The following is a 6503-nucleotide window of genomic DNA, read 5'->3' on the forward strand; positions in this document are numbered from 1 at the left end:
AAATGAAAAGAAAAAAAAATGAAAAAAAAAATCGAAATCGAAAAAATGAAAAAAGAAAAGAAAAGAAAAGATGTTGTTAATAATGAGGACCGACTGAGTCCATTCTAACCTATTTTGTTTTGAATCACAAAGAAAGTTAAGGTGGTTGGTTTGTGGTAAGCCGGAAATACAAGACCCAAAAGCACACTTTGCGGGGATCATGCCTGATAACAGAAGCACTCGAATCATATTGGGACTTGTTGACTAAAGTTGATGATATTGAAGCTGGCAATGGTCTGGACAATACTGATGCGAAGCTCAGTGGCTAAGATGCCAATTTTGATAAAGTAGGAGGACGCTCCGTTCCTTGGTTAGCAAGAGAGAAGCTTGTGGTGGCGTATTTTGTTGTCATTTCTATTGTCTGGATTATTCTTAGGGTTGTAATCTGGATATTGTCTTGTGTCAAACCTTCTTATCTTTTCATTTCGTCATAGCGTTCTGTTTAAGTTTTGTCCAGTTTGTTTTAGGATTTTATTATGGTTTGTTTTTGTTTGTTTTGTTATTCAAACCATTTCACCGGTAGTCTAATGCAAAATCCGGTATTTTATTATTTCCAGTCATCTTTTTGTTTAGTCCTTTTATCATTTTGTTCAACGTCGATTCTAGTGACATGACATGCGCACACAGTTTGGGCCTAATCTTAAAAGTTAATCATAAGACCCTGGGAAGGTGATCAAAGCATTTAAAAGAAATAAGGACTGTTTGAGATTATTTGAAGCCCGAGTCATGTGGAACTGGGGCAAGTAAAACATAAAGAAAACCGTTAAATGCAAGATTCGCCAATTTGGCATGAGGGTCGTTCATGAGAATGAGAGTGTCGCCCAGCAGTGCTTTAGAAATGACAAATGAAAAAGCAAGTGTTTAACACAATTGTCAAGTCCAGCACCATCGGAAGAGACTATAAATCTATGATCAATTGTGTTGTTTGCACTTGGCATGTTTTGAAGACTGGAATGACGAAGGCATTTTGTTCTGCTACCTAAACACTTTATCCTTCGTTACCCCTTTTGAGCCTTATTTATTTTCTTTCATACCCCTCGTTCGGAATCAATAGCAACGACTAGGAAATACGAGCCTGGAAGGTAAAGAAAAAAATCAAAAAATAAACGAAAAAAAAGAAAAGAAAAGATAACAAAAAAAAAAAAAGTCAAATGAAAAAAGAGGAATTGGGAACTACGTTTGACCTGATTCCTCAAAGAGGATACGTAGACGCTTCACGGCTCGGTCATAGGGTGCATAATGACCACAATGGTCACAATGTACATGGTTTAATAAAAAAAAATTAAAAAAAATATAATAATAAATAATCCCCAAGCAAGAAACTGGGGCAAGGGTTGCGCTTGTTGTAAACAAATATGATTTCGAAGGTTGTAATTTTGAACCCCAAATTTATTTTGTTTTTTGAGCCTTTAATACCCTTTATTTCTAAGCCTATCCAAAAAAACCCACATTACGGTCCAAAGAAAGACCTTCTGACTAGTCTGCAAAAGATGCCAAGTCAGACAAATGAGAGTCTTATCGGCGAACATAACATTTTGTTCCACAGCAGAAAGGACTCTAATCTCCAGCAGAGAGAGTCATACCGGCAACACTCCAAATCCCCAGCTGGAAAGTGATATAAATGAGAGTCTTATCGGTGAAAATCTTCACGGACACCATAAGGCGATGAAAGCTGAGAGAAAAATCCAAAATGAGAGAGGCTTGATAGTGAAAACCCTTCAGGCACTACAAGTCGATTAAGATTGGGAATCAGATGGGGGATAGGCCACATATGCATGTCATGACCATTAGAGTCGGTGTCTGCGTTTGATAGGTTTTTATTTATAGTTTCTTTTGTTAAAGAGTCATCATTTTCCTTTGTCATTTATTCTGTTCCTTTTTATCTTTCTCCTTTCATAGAAAAATTTCCCAGTAGAGTCTGTTTGGTCAGAACCAGTGGGAAATGACTTCAAAATAGGCCATCAGCTTTCCAATTATGCAAGATGAGATCTGGCTAGTACATCCAAGTGGTATAGTCAGCAAGGAACGAGTGCAAGGCTAGTGTCAAGAAAGATATCCCCAGCAAAAGGGAATTGACAAAAGGATTGACGAGTGTCAAGAGGGATATCCTTGCCGAAATCAAAGGTTATTAAACCTCAAGGCCAAGGCCCGTGGACAAATCAAGGAGAGCAATGAGTATGATTTGGGAAATTCATATGAGACTAAAAGGTCAGGGAAATGCCAGTTTCCGAGCTGTACCACAAAAAGAAGAGGGATATCCCCAGAAGAAAGGGATCATTCCCAGCAAATAATATCATCCCCAACAAGTTGTGGAACGCAGAGCAAGGAAGGAGAAAGGGAAAGTCATCCCCAGTAGGAGGATCACAACCAACCACCGTGTTTTAAACTAACAAATTTTGTTTAATTTGAAACAGGTAAAAAAAAATGGCATTGATGACAGAAATGCATGCCATAAGGGAGACTGTCAAACTGGAGCAGAAAATTTTCCTTTCATTTGGAAAATTTTCTGGAAGTCAGGTACCCATTCGAAGAAGAATAAAGATAACACCAGTCTCGAGGGAAGTGGTCTTTGAACTAGTGTTGCCCCCAATATAATAAGTTTCAATGGAGGAAGTTGTTCCCCAGCAGACAGAACAAAGGGATGACACTTATGCTCGGAAAAGCAAAAACCATTATCATCCCCAGCAGCTTCCAGGAGAATGAAGCATCGATTTGAAGGGATAAAATTCCCCAGCAGCGTTATCCTCAACAACGTTATCCCAAGAAGATAACACTTTTATCCCCAACAGTGTTGAAAAAAAAATGAATTTGAAGGAGGGGAAAAAATGATACTCCCCCAGTGGTATTATCCCCAACAATCAGGCGTCCACCTGGAGAACAAGGAAATACAATTGAAGTATCAGCAATCAGGAGCCCCCCTGAAGAACAGAATGGCGATTTATTGGTTGAAGTCAGGAGCCCGCCTGAAGAAAGGAAAGGCGTTTTATCTTTAAAAGTTGTTAAAATCTTGCCAGCCAAAGAAAGGAATGGCATTTTTGAAAAGTTGTTGAAGTCAGGAGCCTCCCTGAAGAACAGAATGGCGATTTATTGGTTGAAGTCAGGAGCCCCCCTGAAGAACAGAATGGCGATTTATTGGTTGAAGTCAGGAGCCCCCCTGAAGAACAGAATGGCGATTTATTGGTTGAAGTCAGGAGCCCGCCTGAAGAAAGGAAAGGCGTTTTATTTTATTTTAAAAAAAAAAGAAGTTGTTAAAATCTTGCCAGCCAAAGAAAGGAATGGCATTTTTGAAAAGTTGTTGAAGTCAGGAGACCCCCTGAAGAACAGAATGACGATTTATTGGTTGAAGTCAGGAGCCCCCTGAAGAACAGAATGGCGATTTATTGGTTGAAGTCAGGAGCCCCCCTGAAGAACAGAATGGCGATTTATTGGTTGAAGTCAGGAGCCCGCCTGAAGAAAGGAAAGGCATTTTATTTTTAAAAGTTGTTAAAATCTTGCCAGCCAAAGAAAGGAATGGCATTTTTGAAAAAATGGTTGAAGTCAGGAGCCCCCCTGAAGAACAGAATGGCGATTTATTGGTTGAAGTCAGGAGCCCCCCTGAAGAATAGAATGGTGATTTATTGGTTGAAGTCAGGAGCCCCCCTGAAGAACAGAATGGCAATTTATTGGTTGAAATCAGGAGCCCGCCTGAAGAAAGAAAAGGCATTTTTAAAAAAGGTTGTTAAAATCGTGTCAGCCAAAGAAAGGAATGGCATTTTTTAAAAAATTGTTGAAGTCAGGAGCCCCCCTGAAGAACAGAATGGCGATTTATTGGTTGAAGTCAGGAGCCCCCCTGAAGAATAGAATGACGATTTATTGGTTGAAGTCAGGAACCCCCTGAAGAACAGAATGGCGATTTATTGGTTGAAATCAGGAGCCCGCCTGAAGAAAGGAAAGGCATTTTTGAAAAGTTGTTGAAGTCAGGAGCCCCCCCTGAAGAACAGAATGACGATTTATTGATTGAAGTCAGGAGCCCCCCTGAAGAACAGAATGACGATTTATTGGTTGAAGTCAGGAGCCCCCTGAAGAATAGAATGGCGATTTATTGGTTGAAGTCAGGAGCCCCCTGAAGAATAGAATGACGATTTATTGGTTGAAGTCAGGAGCCCCCCCTGAAGAACAGAATGGCGATTTATTGATTGAAGTCAGGAGCCCGCCTGAAGAAAGGAAAGGCGTTTTATTTTTAAAAGTTGTTAAAATCTTGTCAGCCAAAGAAAGGAATGGCATTTTTGAAAAATGGTTGAAGTCAGGAGCCCCCCTGAAGAATAGAATGGCGATTTATTGGTTGAAGTCAGGAGCCCCCTGAAGAATAGAATGGCGATTTATTGGTTGAAGTCAGGAGCCCCCTGAAGAATAGAATGGCGATTTATTGGTTGAAGTCAGGAGCCCCCTGAAGAACAGAATGGCGATTTATTGGTTGAAATCAGGAGCCCCCTGAAGAACAGAATGGCGATTTATTGGTTGAAATTAGGAGCCCGCCTGAAGAAAGGAAAGGCGTTTTTAAAAAAGGGTTGTTGAAAATCTTGCCAACCAAAGAAAGGAATGGCATTTTTGAAAAGTTGTTGAAGTCAGGAGCCCCCTGAAGAACAGAATGGCGATTTATTGGTTGAAGTCAGGAGCCCCCTGAAGAACAGAATGGCGATTTATTGGTTGAAGTCAGGAGCCCCCCTGAAGAATAGAATGGCGATTTATTGGTTGAAGTGAGGAGCCCGCCTGAAGAAAGGAAAGGCGTTTTATTTTTAAAAGTTGTTAAAATCTTGCTAGCCAAAGAAGGGAATGACATTTTTGAAAAGTGGTTGAAGTTAGGAGCCCCCCTGAAGAACAGAATGACGATTTATTGGTTGAAGTCAGGAGCCCCCCTGAAGAATAGAATGGCGATTTATTGGTTGAAGTCAGGAGCCCGCCTGAAGAAAGGAAAGGCGTTTTATTTTTAAAAGTTGTTAAAATCTCGCCAACCAAAGAAAGGAATGGCATTTTTTCAAGTGTTGAAGTTGGGAGCCCGCCCAGATAACAGAGGCATACATTTCAGTCTTTACATTTCAAGCGTTGAAGTTGGGAGCCCGCCCAGATAACAGAGGCATACATTTCAGTCTTTACATTTCAAGCGTTGAAGTTGGGAGCCCGCCCAGATAACAGAGGCATACATTTCAGTCTTTATATTTCAAGCGTTGAAGTTGGGAGCCCGCCCAGATAACAGAGGCATACATTTCAGTCTTTACATTTCAAGCATTGAAGTTGGGAGCCCGCCCAGATAACAGAGGCATACATTTCAGTTTTTACATTTCAAGCGTTGAAGTTGGGAGCCCGCCCAGATAACAGAGACATACATTTCAGTCTTTACATTTCAAGCGTTGAAGTTGGGAGCCCGCCCAGATAATAGAGGCATACATTTCAGTCTTTACATTTCAAGCGTTGAAGTTGGGAGCCCGCCCAGATAACAGAGGCATACATTTCAGTCTTTATATTTCAAGCGTTGAAGTTGGGAGCCCGCCCATATAACAGAGGAATACATTTCAGTCTTTAGATTTCGAGCATTGAAGTTGGGAGCCCGCCCATATAACAGAGGAATACATTTCAAGATCAAGTCAGAAGATAATAAAATAGAGGGTTACAACAGGAATCCCCAGCAGGAAACAATAAAAATCTCCAGCACCGGGAAACAGAAGGTTGCAACAAGAGGTCTCAGTACAAACTCAAGTACATGTGTAAAAAGGAAGAAAAGTACCGAAAGAAATGCAAGCAGACAAGAAAGCAAGGCAACAAGAACAAATTGCAGTCTAGCCTAGCTTCTTGTTTTCTTTTAAGCACGGTGTAACAAGAAGATCGGTAAGCAGTAGTAATAGCATGCAACAACAGTAACATTGCAGTCCCACGGTAGTCCCAGCTACCAAAACTTCCCGAACTGCATTGACCTAATTCCTATTTAGCCCAGGATATGTAGGAAACTTGTGAAGCAAAGGTTCGGTCAAATCTTTTTCAAAAAATGCTTCACACGGAGTACTCGGATGGGCAAAAATCGCTCGCTTTATCTTTGCACGAAAACCCTTCGTGTCTTCGGGACAAGAGAGGCAGTTGTAAGCACATGATTTTTGCCCTATATGAGAATTACTCCCAAAAAATTCAAAAATAAAATAATTTTCCTTGGTGTGCAATTTTTGTGATATTTTTGTGATATTTTGTGTAACTATTTGTATGTTTGTCTGTGCATGTTTATTTGTTAAATTGTCAAAAATACAAAAATATGTCGCATTTTGCATATAGGATTTAATTATACAATTGTTAGTAATTAAATTTGTTTTACAAAGATTAAAAATTACAAAAATAGGCATCGTTTGCATTTTTAGCATTTAATGTCCAAATATACAATTTTATGCTTAATTATTACTTAATTGTGCGTTAATTGTTATTGGGAGTTAATTTGCGCTTTT

Source organism: Nicotiana tabacum, chromosome 16 (genome assembly GCF_000715075.1).
Source record: "Nicotiana tabacum cultivar K326 chromosome 16, ASM71507v2, whole genome shotgun sequence".
Lineage (NCBI taxonomy): Eukaryota > Viridiplantae > Streptophyta > Magnoliopsida > Solanales > Solanaceae > Nicotiana > Nicotiana tabacum.